The sequence below is a fragment of the Meriones unguiculatus genome, chromosome 2, assembly GCF_030254825.1.
Source record: "Meriones unguiculatus strain TT.TT164.6M chromosome 2, Bangor_MerUng_6.1, whole genome shotgun sequence".
NCBI classification, from domain to species: domain Eukaryota; kingdom Metazoa; phylum Chordata; class Mammalia; order Rodentia; family Muridae; genus Meriones; species Meriones unguiculatus.
The window spans coordinates 3,953,786-3,974,824 of record NC_083350.1 but is presented as its reverse complement, the minus strand read 5'-3'; the positions used below and the strand labels follow the sequence as shown (position 1 = coordinate 3,974,824).

Here is a 21,039-nt window from a genome sequence, read left to right as displayed (position 1 = left end):
TGTCTGTTAATCAGCACTGCTGTATTTTCATGTGGTTTCAGTGAAAATACAAGCTAGACGCAGACTTCTTGTGTTGCTCTTTGCCAGCTGTGCCTGTCCCCCACTATTTCAGATTTGTCTTGTCCTCATGCTGTAACAGCTGTAATTCAGAGCTGTGCTGGCTGTTGTGTCAGCCGAGCACAGCGCCATTTTAAAGGGGGAGAGCAATTGGGAAAGTGCTTTCTTCACCTTGGCCTCTAAGTATTGTTTTTGACATTTTCTTGATTGTTGATTGATGAGGAGAGTTCAGAACACTGTGGGAAGTTAGTGCAGGGAAGTATAAAAATACAAGTGAGCCCATGAGCAAGCTAGTAAATAGCATTCTTCCACAGCCTCTGATTCAGTTCCTGCATTGGCGCTCCTGTCCTGACTTTCTGCCTTATTGGAAGGTGATCAGAAGGGGTATGCCAAATAGACTCCTTCTCCTCAGATTACTCCTGGTCAGTGTTTTTATCCCCAAAACAGAACCCTAAGGAATACAAATACTTTACTTAAAATATTTAATCATTAACTTCAGTGATATACCCATTCCTGTTTTTCTACAAGCTCAATGGTTCTATTCTGTGTATTTTATATATAGCTAATATCCACTTGTAAGTGAGTATACACCATATGAATCTTTCTGCTTCTGCATCACCTCCCTGAGGATCTTTTCTAGTTCCATCCATTTGCCTGCAAATATCATGATTTCCTTGTTTTTAATTGCTGAGTAGTATTCCATTGGGTAAATGTACCACACATTATGTATCCATTCCTCTATTGAGAGACATCTGAGTTGTTTCCAGATTCCGGCTATTACAAATAAAACTACTATGAACATAGCCCAGCAAATATCCTTATTGAATAGTGGGGCATCTTTTGGGTATATGCCTAGGAGTGGTATAGCTGGATCTTGATGAAGCACTATTCTTAATTTTCTGAGAAAACACCACATTGATTTCCAAGGTTGTACAACGTTACATTCCCACCAACAATGGAGTATGGTTCTCCTTTCTCCACAACCTCTGCAGCATGTATCATCTCTTGGGTGTATGGTGAAATCTCAGGGCCCTTTTGATTTGCATTGCCTGATGACTAAGGACATTGAGCATTTCTTTAAGTATTTCTCTGCCACTGGGTATTCCTCCGTTGAGAATTCTCTGTTTATTGTCTGTACCCCATTTTTAATTGGAATACTTGGTTTGTTGGTGTTTAAATTCTTGAATTCTTTATATATTCCTGGTATTAACCTTCTGTCAGATATAGGGTTGGTGAAGACCCTTTCCCAGTCTATAGGCTGTGGATTTGTTCTGCTGATTGTGTCCTTTTCTTTACAGAAGCTTTTCAGTTTCATGAGGTCCCATTCGTTGATTGTTGATCTTAGAGCTAGGGCTGTTGGTTTTCTGTTCAAGGAGTTGTCTCTTGTGAAAATGAGTTCAAGGCTCTTCCCCACTTTTTCTTCTAACAAATTTAGTGTGTCTGTTTTTGTGTTGAGTTCTTTGATCAGGGTGATAAATATGGGTCCATTTGCATTTTGCTACATGTAGACATCAAGTTAAACCACCATCATTTCTTGAAGATGTTATCTTTTTTCCATTGTCAAGATAAGGTAAATAAATTAAAAAGTCCTATATCCCCTAAGGCAATAGAAGCAGTCATCAAAAGTCCCCCATCCAAAGAAAGCTCAGGGCTAAAAGTGTTCAGCACAGAATTCTACCAGACCTTCAAAGAAGAGCTAACACCAATACTCTTCAAACTATTACACAAAATAGAAATAGAAGGAACATTACCAACCTCATTTTATGAGGCCACAGTTACCTTGATACCTTAACTGCACAAAGACCCTACAAGGAAAGAGAACTTCAGACCAATATCACTTATGAACATCGGCACAAAAATACTATCAAACTGAATCCAAGAACACATTAAATCCACCACAACCAACTTGGCTTTATCCCAGTGTTGATTCAACATGCAAAAATCTATCAGTGTAATCCACCATATAAACAAACTGAAAGAAAAAAAAAATCCCGATCCATCTCCTTAAATGCCAAAAAAGCATAAAATTCATGTTTAAAGTTGTTGAGAGAGCAGGGATATAAGCCACATCCCTAAACATAGTAAAGGCGATATACAGCAAGCCTATAGCCAACATCAAACTAAATGGAGAGAAACTTAAATCAATCCCCCTGAAATCAGGGACAAGACAAGCCTGCCCACTCTCTCCATACCTCTTCAATATAGTTTTTGAAGTCCCACCTATAAGACAACTAATAGAGATTAAAGAGATACAAATCAGAAAGGAAGAAGTCAAAGTATCACTATTCACAGATGATATGATAGCATACATGAATGATCCCAAAAATTCTACCAGAGAACTCCTTCAGTTCATAAACATCTTCAGCAAAGTGGCTAGATACAAAATTAACTCAAAAAAAAATATATATATAACCCTCTTATATACAAAAGACAAACGGGCTGAGAAGGAAAGTAGGGAAACAATACCTTTCACAATATCCCCAAATAACATAAAGTACCTTGGTGTAACTCTAACCAAGCTAGTGAAAGACCTGTATGAAAAAATCTTCAAGTCTCTGAAGAAAGAACTTGAAGAAGATATCAAAAGATGGAAAAATATGCTCATGGATTGGTAGGATTAACATACTGAAAATGGCCATCCTGCCAAAAGCAATCTACAGATTCAATGCAATTCCCATCAAAATAAAAACACATTTTTTTTTACAGATGTTAACAGAACAATTCTTAATTTCACATGAAAAAAGAAAAAACCAGAGTAACTAAAACAGTCCTGCACAATAAAAGATCTTCTGGAGGTATCATCATCACAGATCTCAAGTTGTACTATAGAGCAACAATACTAAAAATTGCATGGTACTGGCATAGAAACAAAATGGTGGGTCAATGGAATCAAACAGAAGACTCAGAAATAAACCCACAAACCTATGGAAACTTAATTTTTGACAAAGAATGTGTACATTTTTAAGTTCCTTTAACTCATTATGCTAACCAAATGGCAAGCAGGAACTTAAATTTGAGTCAGTAACTAAAAGAAAGATTTATTGCTCTGCAGCCTTCTTGGTGATACATAGTATGGTATAGTGAAAATTCTATGGTTTTGTTGGAGACAGGGGACTGATTTAGAGTGGAAAATATTGATTTAAGTCAAGCCCAGGTACAGCTTCATCCTCAGTGAATGGGCAGTGAGTGGTTCATGAATCTCCAACTATATACTACACACATTTCTTTTAATATAATATGTCTTTGCTTTGCTGTTTTAAATGAAAAGGATTAAATGTAATTGATATTCATTTATTTAACATTTTATCAATCTAAATTATTCTTATTTCAGTAAATTCTAATTAAATGAATCTTTGTTATGGTTATCATAATTAATGGTGGATTTTATGTTTTACTTTGAGATGTCGAATTTAATATCTCATTACCTCACTCTGCTTATTTTAACTTGCAATAGAATTTAATTCATTGTAGATTAATGAAAAATACACTGACATACACTATTGTAGATAGATAGATATAGATATAAATATAGATATAGACATATGGATATATATCTACAATATATATATTCCTATATAATTATGACCATATTTCAACAGTTTTAGAGATGAACTCATGACATTTTTGCTGTATCTTAGAATGTGTGGCAGTATTGTTAAATAAAGTTTTCAATTTTTTATTTTTTTATTTTTATTAATTACACTTTATTTACTTTGTATCCCCCATAAGTCCCTCCCTCCTCCCCTCCTGATTCCACCCTCTCTCTCCCTTCTTCATGCATGCTCCTCCCCAAGTCCACTGATAGGGGAGGCCCTCCTCTCCTTCCTTCTGATCTTAGTCTATCAGATATCACCAGGAGTGGGTGCATTGTCATCTTCTGTGGCCTGGTAAGGCTGCTCCTCCCTCAGGGGGAGGTGATCAAAGAGCAGGCCAATCAGATTATGTCAGATGCAGTCCCTCTTCCCATTACTATAACCCACTTGGACACTAAACTGCCATGGGCTACATCTGTGCAGGGGTTCTAGGTTATCTCCATGCTTGGTACTTGGTTGGAGTATGAGTCTCTGCGAAGACCTCTGTGTTCAAATTTCTGGTTCTGTTGCTCTCCTTGTGGAGTCCATGGACTCTTATGTAAGAAGTGGGAAATAGTAAGATCTAGAGAGGACAGGAACTCCATAAGTTTTCAATTTTTGTGAGCATTTTTAAAGAATCAGGTGAAAAACCTGATTCTTGAGATTCTAAAGGCAATAGTTTGCTGAATTCTACTTTGTAAATGACAGACATCATTTCCTACATCTACAGAGAAGTTGCAAACGTGGCTTTCAAGGTCACATGGAATGACATAAATTCTCTTTTAAGCTCTGTGAAACTGGTAACTCCATTAAGCTTTATAACTTTGTTTTGTTTGTACATTAAATATTTTTTCATACTTATATTTTGCTCATGCTTTTTCTCTTCCTTGATCTAGATTTCTTCTTCCCAGAGCCACTCCACTTTTTCACCCACTCAACTCCCTGCCTTCTTTTCCTTTCTTGAGAAAACAAACAAACAAACAAAAAGATCAATAATAACCCAAGCAAACCAGAACAAAACAAAGCCAAAAAGGAAAAAGCAATGAAGAAGCACATCAACGTGCGCATATAAGAAGCCCATAAAAACACAAAATTAAAACCACAATTAATGAACAAGAGACAAGGGAGGTAAAATAATGCCCACAGTATTAGGAGGCAAAGCAACTTCAGAAATAGCATTGAGTCCGTTTGGTGTTGGCCATCTACTTCTGAGCACGGAGCTTCCCGTAAGTGTGGTTCAGATACCAGGAGATATTCCACTGAAGAAAACTGATTATTTCCCTTGTGAGTGGTTGCCAGTTGAAGGTTGCTTCTGGGTTAGAGATGGGTGTTGTGCTTGCTTCTCTTCTCTCTGCTGGGACCCTCGCTGGCTTGGACCTGTGCAAGTCCCTTGCATGTTGCCACATTCTCTGAGTTCATGTGTGCATCAGTCCTGCTGTGTCAGGAAGGCAGTTTCCTTGGTCTTCCATTCCCCCTGGCTCTTACAATCATTTTACCGCCTCTTCCACAGCTCCCTGAGCTCCAAGGAGAGGGATTGGATGGAGAGATCCTGTTGAGGACTGAGTTTTCCAGAGTCTCTCATACTCTGCACATTGTCAGTTGTGGGTCTCTGCATCTGTTCCCATTTACTACAGGAGGAAGCTTCTCTGATGATGCCTGTCGAGACAGACGTCGAGTTTTGGACAGAGTTCTTAGGAGTCATTTTATTGTTATTGCAGATAAGTCACCATTGCAGACCACAGAGTTTGTAGCTGGGTTGGTGTTTGCATTTCTCCTTACATAGTGTGTATAGTATAGGGATGTGAGCACTATTCAGTATGAGGGAAGACTGTAGGTAGGCATAATCTTGACTTTTCCATGTTCACTGAGTTAAATGGATGTTGTCCTCAGCAATATGGGTCTGCCATCAGTTTATGAAGGGCAACCAATAGCTGTGGCATTAGCCTGAATTGTTTAGAGGTTCCCACGGGGACTCCTTTGCCAAACAACTCAGTTGTAACCAATTACTAACACTAGAGATTTCATTTGATGGTAAGGGATGTCCCATTGGGGCTTTTTCTCTCCCCTTATTTGGTGATTCTGTGTAATTTTATTTCATAAATGAATATATTTTAAGAATCTTCTATTGTATTAGGTTTCCATACAATCAAATAGGCCTTAGTTTTAGCTGTCCCTTCCCATATTTCCTCCTTCCTTTCCTCTTCTCCCACCTCCCCATTTGATCCTCCTATTCCAGGCCCCAAAGCTCAACTATACATAACTATCTATTGTATTTTTCTATAGCAACCACTCATAGCTTCTTACACTATACCAGACCTCTAACCATATGTAAAATACTTAACAAATTAAGACCTAAGATTCACATATAAGTGAATACAAAACATTTTTTTCTTTCTGTGTGTGTCTAGATTACCTACTAGCTCCACCCATTTACCTGTAATTTCACTATTTCTAAACAGCTGAGAAATATTCCATTGTGTAAATGTACCACACTGTCTTTGTCCATTCATCCATTGATGGGCATCTAGGCCCTTTCTAATTGCTAGCTATTATGAATAGGGTAGGCATGAAAATGTTTAAGATAGTGTCTTTATAGCAGGATGTAAAGTTCTTTGTGTAGAAGCTCAGGAGTGGCTCAGCTGGATTTTGTTACAGATCTGTTCCCAGCTTCCTGAGGAACTGCCTCACTGATTGTCACAGTAGCGGTATAAGTTTGAAGTCACGCCAGTAATGGATGACTTCCCCTTACCCAGCATTCTCACCAACATGAGTTGTTACTTGTTTTATCGATCTTGACCATTCTGACTGGTATAAGATAAAATCTCAAAGTAGTTTTGATTAGCATTTCCCTGGTGACTGTGGATGTTGACCTTAATTAATGTTTTTTAAGTCTTTGGGTTTTGATAATTCTTGGAATATTTCTAAGGCTCTATTAAATGTGTAGGCAATTACTTAATAAGTTTGGCTATGTGATAGTTAAGGCTATACATACCTAATTAATAAATAAAACATAGTTAATTTGTTTTCAGGATAAACACATTTTCTTGTTTTTGTTTGTTTTTAGTTCATAAATATTGCTCAGTTTTCTTTGTAACATCTCTCCTATAGATGTTTATACATTGAATCCCTGGCAATACTATGTGAGAAATATAGTTGTCAATCATTTTGTAATAAATAAATGGTGCTTCAGTAGGATTAAATAACTTTCTAGGGTCTCAAGAGCTGGAGCTGGAAGAGGTGAAATAGTATGCTATCCCCCAAAACAGTGTCTTGAGGGTCAGTTCTTAACCATGACCTCAGAGGGTTTCCATATAGCAAAAAGAAAGAAATCTCAGATTTCTGTATGTCTATATGATACATGCATAGTGAATAGTCCAAAGTTTGGAGAGATGGAAAACCTTCTCTATTGTTGTATGCTTCACAATGTCCTGTCACATAGTCTGTTGTGGTGGGTTGAGGGAGAATGGCTTCCGTAGCCTAATAGATTTGAATACTTAGTCCCTGCTTGGTAGAACTGTTTAGGAAGGATTGGGACATGTGGCCTGCAGAAAGAGGAGGGTCACTGGGGCAGAATTTGGGGTTTCATAAATCTCATGCCATTCCTAGTGTAACCTCTGCCTCCTGCTATTTCTGCTGCCATCCTCTTCCTCTGCCATCATGGACTCGAACCCTGTAAAACAATAAAATCATTTTAAACGTTTTCTTTTATATGTTGCTTGGTCATAGTGCTTCATCACAGACAGAAAAGTTATTAATAAACACATGGTAGTAGATGATTTAACTTCTAGGTTTCTTGAAGTTATCTGAGCATATTTAGATAGAGGTGCTAGTAAGTATACAGTGATTCAGTTCACTTTTCCTTGAGATGACTGAACAAGTGAGAAACTCATTTAAGGAAAGGAGGGATTATTTTGGGCCCATGGTTTCAGGGCATTCAAACCATGGTCTCTTTATTACCTTTCTCCTGGGCCATGATGTGGTTGAGGCAGAGTACCATCTTGGGAATCTTGGGATGAAGCAATGAAGGCCACCTCATGGAAGACATATTCAGGTAAACAGTCGTGGAGGGACATACAAAAACAAACAACAAACAAACAGAGAGACTTTAGGAACAAGCAAGGAAGAGTAGAGCTCTGGAGTTAAGGCAAATTTTCAGAAAACGCACACTATGGCTTTCTCTTCTGCTGGGCCTGTATATTTAATAGCTCCAGCTATGAACCGATGATCATTTAGTTAAACTAACAATACAGTTGTAGTTGTTATTTTATAATTACTTCTCACTGGCTCTACCTGTTGGTAACAGAGTTTTCAACTTATGAGCCTTTGGTGGAATGAAGTACTTTCTATGAAAATTATAATTTAATTGAGGTGTTACTAGAATATTATATATATATGATAGATAGGTAGATAGATAGATAGATAGATAGATAGATAGATAGATAGATAGATCACCTGAGTCCACCTCTCCTGAAAAGAAAACTTTGTGATTGTAACACACCTGCCAAAGCTAGAGATTACACATGCACTCAAGTTTGAGAATTCTGAGAAAATAATAGATTTTACATGTTTTTTTATTTTGATTTTTGTTTTTCAAGACAGGGTTTCTTTGTGTAACAGAGCCCTGGATGTCCTGGATTCACTTTGCAGACCAGGGTGGCCTCAAACTCACAGATATCTACCTATATCTAACTTCAAGGTGCTTGGATCAAAGGCATGTGCCTCCTTGCCCAGCATTTTATTTTTTTATTTTATTTTATTTTATTTTATGTTCCTAATTCTTAATATCTTTCTTATGAGTTAGTTTAGAATGCTAGAATAGCCACTGTTTTATAATTCATATTTTGCTTCTTTGAATAACCTTCATTAATTTTTTCTGAGATGGGTTTTATCTGTGAATTCCAGGCTCCCTTAGTCTCATAATCATTCTGAGTGGAGTGCTTTCACCCTTGTCTGCATATCTGATGAACTATCAGATGAGGTGGTTGGGCCGACTTTAAGGTTCACACCCATGCTGGACAGGTTGACATGCGGATTGGGTTACACATGACTGAGAACAGCTGTGCAGCAAAGCAAATGAAGTGGTCGGCTCCAATTCTGCATTGTCTTACAGACTTTCTGGGCTTCATATAAATTTGTCATTATTTTATACACAATCATGTATTCAGTAAGAATAATGGTGTGTATATCATATAGTAAACTCACTACTTAAAAGTAAACTAATCATTTGGTCATGTTCTAATCACTATAGTTCCTGGACAACAGTGTTAAAGTGACATCTGTGGTTGATACTGTAAGGGTATAATCACCTTGGGAGCCGCAATTACATCAATAATAACTTTAAGTGGGTGTCACCAAATTTTTTTCAAAAGCGTGGGAGTCAATGAAGCATCTAAACAAAATGTCATCCATAATCAAAAAGAAATTCACAGGACTCAGATTTATGGGTTTATTAATAAAATGCTTTAAATGCATGTTGCTTTTTTCCCTTTGTATTTATTTATTTTCTTATTTATTACAATTTATTCACTTTGTATCCCAGCTGTAGCCTTGTCCCTCATCCCCTCCCAATGTCATGCTCCCTCCCTCTTCTCCTCCCATGCCCCTCCCCTGTTGCTTTACTTTTAACTCTCTATTTTCCACCACTTTTACTTAAAGAGATAATCAAAGGTAGTTTGTAATACAAAATTTATGGAAGAAAGAGACTGGCATTGAAAAATGAAAAATTATGCTATTCCAGAAGGTGTCATGGCTAAGGAATTTCCGTCAGTATGTGGGAACAAAAGCATTTCTAACTTTGGGGATATTTTTCTTGGAAAACATAGCAACACTCTCGAGAAAAGGAAGAGTGAATGACTGTTCAGAGACTATTGATGAGACTCTTGATCACTGGAGCAAATGAAGCCAAGTTGATTTGTTGTTGAAGTTTCCAACTCAGTTACTCAGGAGGAGTTAGTGACTGATTTAAATAACAATAGTAAACTTCTAATGGTCTAAGGTAAAAGGCACACTATCACTCTTCTTAACAGAAGAGCAGAACCTAAAACTGAAATATTGTTTGACTCTGCTTTAGACCACAGCTCTGCACAGTCCTTTACTATTTTATTCTTCTTTTTCAGATTGCCTTTGGTGCTTTTGTGTGCTGTTTTGAAAACAAAATCCCAATAATTCATTTTTACAATAGAGATGCAGGAGCCAGATGCTAGGGTGAAAATCTGCTAGCCCAGAGAGGCAGAGAAAGCATCAGCTGACCTTCCCACTCAGCTGATGTCCTGGAAGGAAAAAGCTTTCTGCTCTACCCTTCAATTCAGTGTCGCTCCTTCTCGCTCCTTCTGTTTAATCTGGTCAGCTGGTTACTTGGTCCACTTCTTGAACTAGGATTGCTTTATCTAATGCTATTTACAGAAATCTCTTGGATTAAAGGTGTGTGCAAGGGCTGAGCTACACCACAAGTACTTGTTTATAGTAAACAGAAAGCTCTAGGATCAAAGATTGAGCCATGCCACAATTAGAAACAGGATTTTGCAGTTCACAATCTCAGGGTTTACTTGGGATCAAATAATCTTGTAACATTTGTGTTAGATCACAGACACATATAGGACCACAGTTTTGGCAAACATCTGCATCAGTGGTTGAGTCTTAAGCTTCAGTCTGAGGTTTAATAAGCCATTCAAAGCCCTTTCAGAAGACACCCAACACCAAGCCTCGTTACCAAAGTTCACACCCCAGATCCACATGCAGGAAGGAGAGAGCCACAGTTTACAAGTTGTACTGTGAGACCCACACTGCAGCATTGTACATGAATGTACTTGTACATGCACACGCGTGCACATACACACACACACACACACACAAATATACATACACACACGCACATACACACACTCAAATACACATTAAATAAATTAGTTCAAGCTATTGTTTTCTCTTTATGATTATGACACCTTCCACTACCAAAATACGTCAAAGTGACTACAATAAAACACATTTGAGAAAAAAAAAATCCTGCATATTTTAAATGCCAACACAGTGGAGCTGTAACAAAATTCTAAATACCTAAAAATCCTAAGACTTCGGTTTCAGCGCCTGTTGACAGCTGTGTTGGGAAATAGTTGGGAAATATCCTTGTTCTTTTCAATATTTGAGAGATGATGGAATGGAGAGGAAACTGACGACCCTGGCAATGCAGCTCCGGGTTGGAACTTCCCAGTCTCCCAGGTGGAATCTACAATTCCTAGACCTGAAACTTTACCGACAGAAGGTCCTTTGCTAACATAAGCTGCATCACGTCTGTTCTGCAGTGGTCCACCCATAAAAGTGCCAGCTTCCTACACCCACTCACACCTTTGCAGCCATGTAGTAAGTAGCCAGAATGTGTCCAGGAAAATGCAAACACATACCACAAGTGAAAAGAGCAGGACTCGAAAGTTTTTCTCTTTGCTGTGACAGAAGCAGCTTAATAAAGACTTTGTCTGTGACGTGGTTTGAGGGGTACCGCCCATCAAGGTGGGGAAGGTCTGGCAGATAGAATGGAAACATGCAGCTGTGACCCCACATCCCTGTACACCAGAAAGCAGAGACCAGGGTAACGGAAGTCGTCCGCCGTCCCCTATTTTCCCTTTTGTTTATCCCAGTGAATGAGATAGTAGAGTGAATACTTATGGTGGACATTCCCCTCTCCTTACACATCTCATGAAACATCCTCACAGATAGGTCCAGGGCTGTTCCTTCTAGATGACTCTAAAACCTAGGAGCTGACGGTGAGGATGAACATCACAGTACTTAGAACATTAGTTAATGTTTGAACACAAACAGGCCGGTAAGTTCCCTATGATTGTATAAACCTAGTAAAATTCACCTAAATTTGAAATGTCACATCACACACACACACTGTTACAACTGCTTTACAACTGTCTTGATTAGCTTAGTGTTGGCATTATTTACAATGTGGTCACAATGTTTGGACCAAATGGTCCTAAGAGGGCTTTTTATGCCGAGTTTGTGATGCCATATGTTAAAGAAGAGGTTAATACTTGTATATTTAGCAAGGATCTATCCTCATTTATATACTGAACAGGTAATGCATGCTTAATAACACATCAGGTAGATTTTTATTATAATCTTCGCAAAGAGAAGCAATTTATACTTTAGAAGGTGGGATTACAGACATCTTGCTCAGTGACAGCACATGTGCTGTGCAGGCCAGAGGCCCCACGAGTAGTCTCCAACCTCAAAGGCTAAAAAGCCAGAATACAGTGGGTTAAAGACCAACCTTGATTACTTCAGCCTCTCGCTCAGATGGGCGGAAACATGTGCTCTTCAAAGCATTCCTTGAGCTGCTTCAGGGTTTTATCAAGAGGCGCCTCCTGCAAACTCCATGCCAGCCTGTTGGCGCTGCAGCTTCTGGCACTCTCCACTGGCTCTTCTCCTCCAGATCCATGATGGCTCCACCTGCCCTGCGCACCTGTGGGGCCTGGCAAAGCCACCCTGGAGTCTTTGCCAAGGGAACCGACAGAGGACTCTCCCAGTGTTTCCAAAAAGAAGAGCTTCCAACTCTATTTAGAAGAGACTGAAGTGCATCAAATTTATTGGAAGCAGAATAGATCTTATCTTCAAGCTCTGTTTCCATAATGTATAGAGCTTTTTTTTTTCTCTCTCTCTCTCTCAGTATATTTATTGAACTCTAACATAGAAGGCACCTTCACGGTTGTATTTATGCTTATAATATTGGGAAAACATGCCATAATGTTAACGTTATTTAATTAATATTGATACACGCTATGAGCCCAGCTCCCAAAGCACAGTGTGTGTCTTCTAAACTCTCAGCATCACTATGGAAGGCTGTGGACTGCCTTTTACTGTAGGAGCACAGGACTCAGCCCATTTCACACTGTCACCACACCAGCTCTCACTCCCTCGTACTTGTCAATGAATAACTGTTCCCAAAAGCCATGAAAGACTTTTTATTGATGTCAATAAAAGTGCAAGGATGAGGAATGAATACCAAAAAATAGACCAAGATTGGTTTAGGTGCTTTATTTGCTAACCACAGTGCCAGCAAGATATGCTCCACTGAACTAGCTCTGTACAATAGACTCATTGATTGCAAAGTTCAAGAGACCTATGTCCTGTTTACCTCAGGCAACACATGAGACTGTGGTGACACCACCAGTGGGGAGGGAGGCATTGTCATCAAGCCTGAGCTCCAGGGGTGTCCTTGAGGGAGGCAGGGAAGGGAGGCAGGGAGACAGGGACAGAGAAAAACAAATAGGAAGGGAAGCAAAGTGTGAGAAAGGAGGAATTGCAGGGAAGAAAGGAGAGAGAGAGAGAGATGTTCTATAATAGCTACCGCAAATAAACAGGTGTCAGCATCTCTCTTTTTGTCTTTATCCTTCTGTTTCTTTCCTTCTGCTTATTGTTTTTTCTTCTCTCTCCCAAGTTTTACTTACCATTCTCCTACATGACAGGTGAATAACGATTTATATCTACAATAATTTTAAAAAATCCAAAATAATTATCCTTATGAATCTGACTAAAAATATTATGTAATTGCAAAGCTAGATACGTAATTCTGATCCCAAGCCTTAGTACTTTAAAACAGTGTTGTTAGGTAAGTTACTTCATTTTTTTGAGTCTGCTTCTACAGGCTAACATTGGGATAATATTATTATGAATCTCAGATTACATCATTGGAGTGAAAAGGACTGATTACCTTATCTACGGTCAATAACATAATGTCTGGTAGATATTATTATTTCTGTATTGCGGGATGTTTAACAATATAACTAAATTAAAATAATAGGGTTTTGATAAGTTAAAATGCTCACTTTGAGTATTCCATACATATGTGCTATGTTTTCATCATATCTATTCTTTACACTTTTTTCTCCTCTCAGACTGTCCCTCTGGTTTTGTGTCATCTCCTTTATTATTTTTTAAATCATCTACAGAGTCTAATTAGTGTTGCCCATATGGCTGTGGCATACAGCCATCGACAGCATAGGCAAGCCAACAGGGGTCACACACATGGAGACAGTTCTGTCTCTCCTTTCTCGGCCTCCAGCAGCCTGCAGCAGCCAAGAGCTCTCAGCTAGGAGTGCTTGACTGATAAAACAATCTCTGTTTCAGGTAGGTACATAAAAAACAATTAAAGCTTCATCATATGAAAGTTCATAAAGCTCTTATGATGCTCAAAATCTGCAATGATATTTCTCCTCTATTAAAGATTCAGAAATGTGTAGATCCAGAAATTGTGAAATGCTTTAAAAGATAAATCAATTCTAGATCCTACATGTTCCTTTACATTATAAGCAAAAATTTCTCCCAAAGTATTTTGTTTGTGTGTTTATGGCCAATATGTTTTACAACTAAATATCTATGCTATATTAATTCTTATTATTTTAGAGAAAATTACAAATAACACTGTCATATTTTATTGTTTTCATATTTGATTTCCCATCTATTTGAGAAAGAAGTAACATGTTGAAGGCCTTTAAAAAAATCTATTTATTACACTTTATTCACTGTGTGGCTCAGTGGTTTAGAGCACTTGCTGCTTATGCAGAGGACCCAGGTTCAAATGCCAGCACCCACACTGGGTAGTTTATGGCCACCTAGAACTCCAGTTCTAGAGGATCTGATGTCTTCCTCTAGCCTTGGAGGACTCCACATTTAAGTCCTTTTAAAAGCCCTGTTTTCCCAAAGCCAATGGAAACAGCGGACCTTGTTGCTTAACTCTGGAAATAGTAACAGTTCAGTCTAATGCTGTGTTCACTGGTTTTCAGTGAGAGGGGAACAATGATGTTGGAGGATGCTATTAATGTCAGCAATTGTTAAAATGGAGGCGGTGTTTTCTCTAAGACTGTCCTGTGACTTCCCACCCAGCCATGGGCTTTTGGCCAGGACCATGGTATCTGGCATGAAATTACTCCTGTGAGGTAGGCCTCGGATGCAATCAGAAAGCAGTTAGACGCCTATAGCCATCATGAACCCAGTGCACCAGCGGGCATAGGTCTTTCCTGACTGGTTGGTACTGGAGTAAGCTAGCATGCAGGTTTCATTACTCTCTTTTTTTATTTTTTTTTTTCATGGCAGCCTGCACAGCCCCTTGCAGCACTCTAAAAGCTGGCCAACAGGAAGGTTCCTCCTCAGGTTTAGGCTGACTTCTGTCCTGCAGCCATGGCCTGAAGTATACTGAGGAAAGGGGTCTTGCCCCTGCAGTTATGGTGGGCATCAGGTGGTGGCAATGGCTGTGCTGCTTTAGAGACCTCGGGGCTCCCGACTGTGGCTTAGGGAGTGGATCATGCAGTGCACTGCAGTTTTCATTCAACAGCCCAGGGGTTCTGAGGGCGATGCTGTCCACCCTTCCAAGGCATTTCAGTTTAAAATCTCAAAGCTTTATTTTGAAATTAGCCTGCTAACTAGTGGGATTCCACAAGGTTGGTTCTTCATAGAGCCTTACCTTCAGTTAACCAACCCACTCTTAGACTCCTAAATGGTGGGATTCCACAAGTTTGGTTCTTCATAGCACCTTACCTTCAGGTAACCAACCCACTATTAGCCTCCTAACTGGTGGGATTCCACAAGGTTGGTTCTTCATAGTGCCTTACCTTCGGTTATTAACTCCTACCTTCGGTTAACTAACTCACCGGGGACAGAAGATGCCTTACTCCCTGGTCCATTCCTGCTCTATCATTTTTTAAAAAAATATTTATAATTTATTACAATTTATTCACTTTGCATCCCAGCTGTGGCCCCTTCCCTCATCATCTCCTCCCAACTCCCCCCTTCCTCCCTTTTCTCCTCCTATGCCCCTCCCTAAATCCTTTTGTCACCAGCTGCCTCCCCTCTTCACTTATCTCTCATGTGGCCACAGCTCTCCGATTGCTGAAAGTTGTGACAAAGTAGGCTTTCATATGTGTCTCATGCCCGCTTCCTTCTGATTTATCTTGCACTCTGTGCCCTGGTTAACCCTTTCCATCCCGAGTATTCCATCTTGCTGCTTTCATTTAAACTGTGATCTACTGTCTAACCTCCCTTCACACCCGAGCCACTTCCTGTTTTCTCGTAGATCCCACTTGTGCTGCATGTTAATCTGACAAAGCAAGATTCGAAGAAGCCGGGATACTGGTGTGAGATATTCATGTGGGTGTTTGCCTTTCAGGAACTGAGTTAGCATGGCCAGCACAATATTTTCAGGCTCTATCTACCTGCAAATTTCATAACTCATTTTTTGTTACAGCTGAAGTTCTAGGGTAGAATTTGTTACTTTGTTCAATATTCATGATGTCAAATTGCCTCCTAAATATTTATGTTTATTCTATGACACCTATGCTGTTTTCAACCATACTCAGAGTAGTGTCTTTCTGTAATAGCTTGTGGTAAATGCAGAAATCCTAACTGGTCAATGGTAAAGGAAATAAGAGACTAAGTATTCAGTGCAAAATGGGCCAACTATGTCAATTCTCCTTCCCTGATTAGGGCACATCAAGGAAGAGAAGTTTGAAAGAATATAAAAGATGAGAAAGGTGGGAAGGACTGCCGTGAACTACTGTCTTTTGGTCATGACAGGGCAGTCCCACTCATGAGTGTATAAGCAGCTGTGCTTGCCTTCATAAGATCAAACAAACCAAAATCCAGGCATGAGGGGCAGACAATCTCCAGAGCCCACCCTTACTGAGGTACCCTTAGGACAGGAGAATCCATCTCTTTGAAGGATAACCACTGACTGGAACCCCATGCTCTTGCAGATGGCCCCACCCCCATGCTCATGAGTAACACCTTCTGGACTTACCAGGTTGTCATCATCAAAATGACATGAAGTGGGGACAGAACATGTTTGTGAGGAATATGGGGAAAGATTGAGAGATAAGTGTCCATATGATCATCATATTTCATTGCATTCCTGTAGTATAGTCTCAACAATAAAGAAAATGTTTTAGAAAAAATTGCCAATGATATGTATGCACAGACATATACACACAGAGTTATCAGGTATTTGAACTTAATTATAAATATAAGCATATATCAACCTTCATTCCTTTGGTTCTTACATTAAAAAGCTTTGAATTATGTTACACAGCCTGGCCAGGTAGCCGCGTTTTCTCTTGAATTGCTGCCTTTTGGAAGCAGCACTGAGTTCTGTGGTAGTTCAGCTTATGTGAGTTGTGCAAGCCTAACCAACAAGACCCTCCTGATAACATAGTAAAGGAAATAACTCCTAAAAAGTCTCAGGATTTCTTTAGGATTCAAGAGGAAACATTGAAACTACTTAAAGCCTCAATCAATTACAAGCATGTTTTTTTGTGAAGTTGTCAGACACCACTTTGAACAATAGTGTGTGACCTGCCCGTTCATAGTCAGTAATTTAAACATAAATTTCCAGTAATTTGCTTAGACATGTGAAATGTGTTGAGACAGCAATAGGAGTGTTTCTCTGGCCCTCCTGTATTCAGTCACAATATTGGATTTTTTGGAAAGAGATGCCCATGAGACAGTGAATGGCTTGGCCAGGGCAGTTCTAGACTGTTGACCCTTCTTTTCTGATAAATTATCAAAAACTCAAAGATCATGCAGTGTTTGTGTCATTCATCATTTGGCAAATCAAACAATTAAATTGATAATATTTTAAAGGCCTACTTATAGATCATGAAAATATTACTTCAGCAAGCCAACTATAAATATAAAAGGCAAAACATACATTAATACACCATTGACGTATTAGTGAAAGAAAGACAGTTTTTACGTTTTTACAAATGTAATGCTTTGATCCACAGATGATTAGACTTTTACAGCTGCTTAATGGCATACTTTGTTCAGAGTAGTCACAGAGAAAATCCAACTCCACAAAGATGATTAGTGGATAAATAATAAAGGGAAATATTTTTTTTTCAATGCAGTTTATTCAGGAACATTGAACAATCCTCGGACCCCGGGGAAAGCCAGCCCACAGCTTAAATAGCCTCTGGGTAGCCAACCCAGGCGTGCCACAGGGGCAATGCAGATAGGTCCACATACATGGAAGCAAGCCAGATCCTCGGCCTTAGCCAAATGTGGAGTTGTTCGTGACAGAGAGCACTCACCATCGGGAAGGTGGAAGGCAGAAACCAGCTCCATCTTTAAGGCATAGCATTCCGCAGCTCTCTACAGTTCCCCCTTTTTGTTTTAGACGCATCAGGCAAGAGTAGAGGTCTGATCTCTGATATTAGAAATAAATTGGGACTTTGTACAGATGTTCATTTAGGTGTCATCCACCCAAAGAGCATCAGACCCGTCTGATACCTTTTTCTCAGAGGTGGGACCTGGGGCATCAACCCGCATGCAATCAGACATGCTCTTCTCTGGGTCCAAAGCGGCTGACCCTGAATGCAGTGCTTAGCCTCGCATCCTGAGCGTATCATTTTAGCTTTTTATGGTATCCAACCATGCTTGGGGAGAATGTCCTGCTTCAATGGCTGTAAAGGCCTGAATGATCATGGCTGCATCACACTGTTGTGAGACTCTAATCTTGCATATATACCACAGGCAAACCAAGGAGACCAACACCAGAAGGCCTGCTAACACTCCCATGCCCGCCCATTCCTTCAGATGATTCATGGCTGCAGCAATCCATGTTGATAATCTGTGGCTAGTCCTGCGTCCGCTCCGTAAAGGGAAATATTTTAATATTCTTTTCAAATAAGAGTTGTTATTGTTTTAAGCTACATAAAGCCTCATATAGTGATAGTTTTAAAATGGTTAATTATGACAAGAACGATAAAGCTACATCAATGACTATTCTGTGTTCTAAAACACATCAGGGTACTTGAAGCAGGCCATACACTCTGCATGTGCTTATGGGAGCATTAAAGGCTGTCCAGTGTCTTACGGGCAGTCTGCAGATTGCTACTGTGCAGAGCTAAAAAATGCAAGACACAATTTCTTATCACAAGTCATATTTCCTCATGTCAATAATCACCTACTCTAACAGTCTCCAAATATTGGGAATCTGTCAGGCACACAATGACGAATGCATTTTCCACTCTGGAAGCTTGGATTTTATCACTGGCAACAGTATCAGTTGTTTTTCTTTGAGTCAACAGATTCATTTTCTCCATTTTCAAGAAAAAGTCTGGCAAGTATCTAAATCTGAATAATTACAATTTGTCTTTCAAGCAACAGTGATCAGTAAAACACACATGTCAGCTCACAGCATAAGCAACTGTGAAAGTGATTTTCTAAAGAAAACTCTCAGACCAGATAGTTTGAAGCAAAAAATACCTTATTGATAGTTTGCAGAAATAGTATGAAAGTACTACAGAATATTAAGACATTTCTCCTAGGCTGCACATATTCAATGCAGACATTTTCTTGTGTTTTATCAAGAAGGTTAAATAAACTTTTGCCTCTGAAAGGTTTGTACCATGAAAGCTAGCTACTTTGGTTTGTGTTGTAGTTTTGGTTCCTTTTTAAGCTCCAGTGGTTTGAAACACCATTGCTTTTGCACAGTCCATATAAAAACCTTTATTGCAAGCTATATAGGATATAAGCTTTAAAAGTAAATGAAAAATTTAGTGTTGTAATGTAACTTGTAGTTATTACAGAACATTCAAATGAAAGATCATTTTCTGCTGATTCGTCCATATTTAACACGGGTTGAATTTCGGTAAAATTGATGATGATGAACCATGTCTGACCAACTCTGGAACAGGCGAGAGTGATGCCCTACAAGAATGTGAACTCTGCCGTCTTGTCCAAACTAAATCATCTGGTCAGAGATTGCTGTAACTGGGGAAGTGTGGAAGTGGTGGCGTCCCGTTCTCCCCAAGTGATCGCCAGCCAACATACGTTGAAGGGCACCACCAGGCTCTGAGCCTTTCATGTGTCCCTCTGTGGGTTTCTCCAGGAGTACAATTGCTTGCCCCGTGCGATGCTCCAGTGACTCCCCATTTGCAAACACTCAGTGATATTTGGCTTTTGAGGAAGTAGTAGGGCCTATATGTAAATATCTAGGGCTGTTTTCCAGAATTCTCAAATATCTGACTCAGACAAGTACTGTTATCAGCCTGTACAATAAAATTATCATACAGTGTTTATCTAAATCCTTGTAAAACCCATTTGTAACATTTATACATATAAAGCTGACATAAATTTTGGTAAATCTTCATTTTTTAAAGTAGTTTCCATCTCTCTTATAAGTAAGAAACCCGTTCAAAATGCTATTTCTTCATCATGTCTTTGAGAAGACTGTATACAAAGGAGGAAGTGAGTGTATTATTTTCATTTTTATAAGAACTATATCTGTTTTCACCAGAGGTGAGATGTAACAGAAACACATTTTCTTCTGCTTTAAGGTAAACGATATAATTAAGTTTTCTAACAATGGGACTTTAAAAATGTAAGCATCTAATAAAATATTTTAATCTATATAGATAGGTGAACAAGTAGAGGGAAAGACAGATTTAAAACACAGGCTGACGTCTCAATACTTGCTGCTCTCCGTGTAAATGGGAGAATAAATTTTAGAGGCCAGCACAGCCCAGCAGCGCCTAGATGACTGTGACACTACAGTTGAGACAATAAGAAAACGGAAAGCAGCGTCTTCTAGCACCACTGAGCAAAGTGAGAGCGTTTCTAACACACAGGCATTTGTAACAAAAAGTGCATCTTCGTGTGTCCTTGAAAACAGCAACAAACAGTTGGTTTCCTTCTGATCACACTTGCAGCATCATACGGAGTTTGATGCTCATAACATGGCACACATCCTCTTGCTGCACTCACTGATGCTGTATGTTCGTGTATGCATACGTGCACTGTACAAACCCACACTGGAAAGGAAGCTGACAAAGTTAAAAATGTTCAATAGCTATTGCTTCAGGACTGACCGTGGTAGGAAAAGAACCCTGGGAATTTAAGGACTATTTCTAACAGGATCTCAAGGGCAGGCTCTTTGACCTCCCCACCCCACCCCAGGGGAGGAGCAGTCCTGTTAGGCCACAGAGGAGGACTTTGCAGCCAGCCCTGAAGATACCTGATAAAACAGGGTCAAATGAAAGGGGAGGAGGTCCTCCCCTATCAGTGGACTTGGAAAGGGGCAGGGAGGAGACCAGGGAGGGAGTGTGGGGTTGGGGAGGGACTGAGGGAGCGGGATACAGCTGGGACACAGAGTTAACAAAATGTAACTAAAAAGAAAAATAAAATTAAAAAAAGAAAGAAGGAAAGAAGGAAGGAAGGAAGGAAGGAAGGAAGGAAGGAAGAAAGAAAGAAAGAAAGAAAGAAAGAAAGAAAGAAAGAAAGAAAGAAAGAAAGAAGGAAAGAAAGAAAGAACAGATTTTACAACCCCACCTCACAAAGTTAAAAGTTCCTCATCAAGTTTTGTGCCGGAACTGTTACCGTCACAAAATGCTATTTCTTCATCATGTCCTTGAACTGTGTG

At 39.4% G+C, this 21,039-nt stretch overlaps 1 protein-coding gene across 7 annotated transcripts in view; it reads left to right on the top strand.

Moving 5' to 3' along the window:
• Nucleotides 1-21,039, top strand: part of Neto1 (neuropilin and tolloid like 1) — a 125,767-nt gene that overhangs the window by 53,620 nt on the left and 51,108 nt on the right. The gene's annotated exons all lie outside the window — the stretch shown is intronic.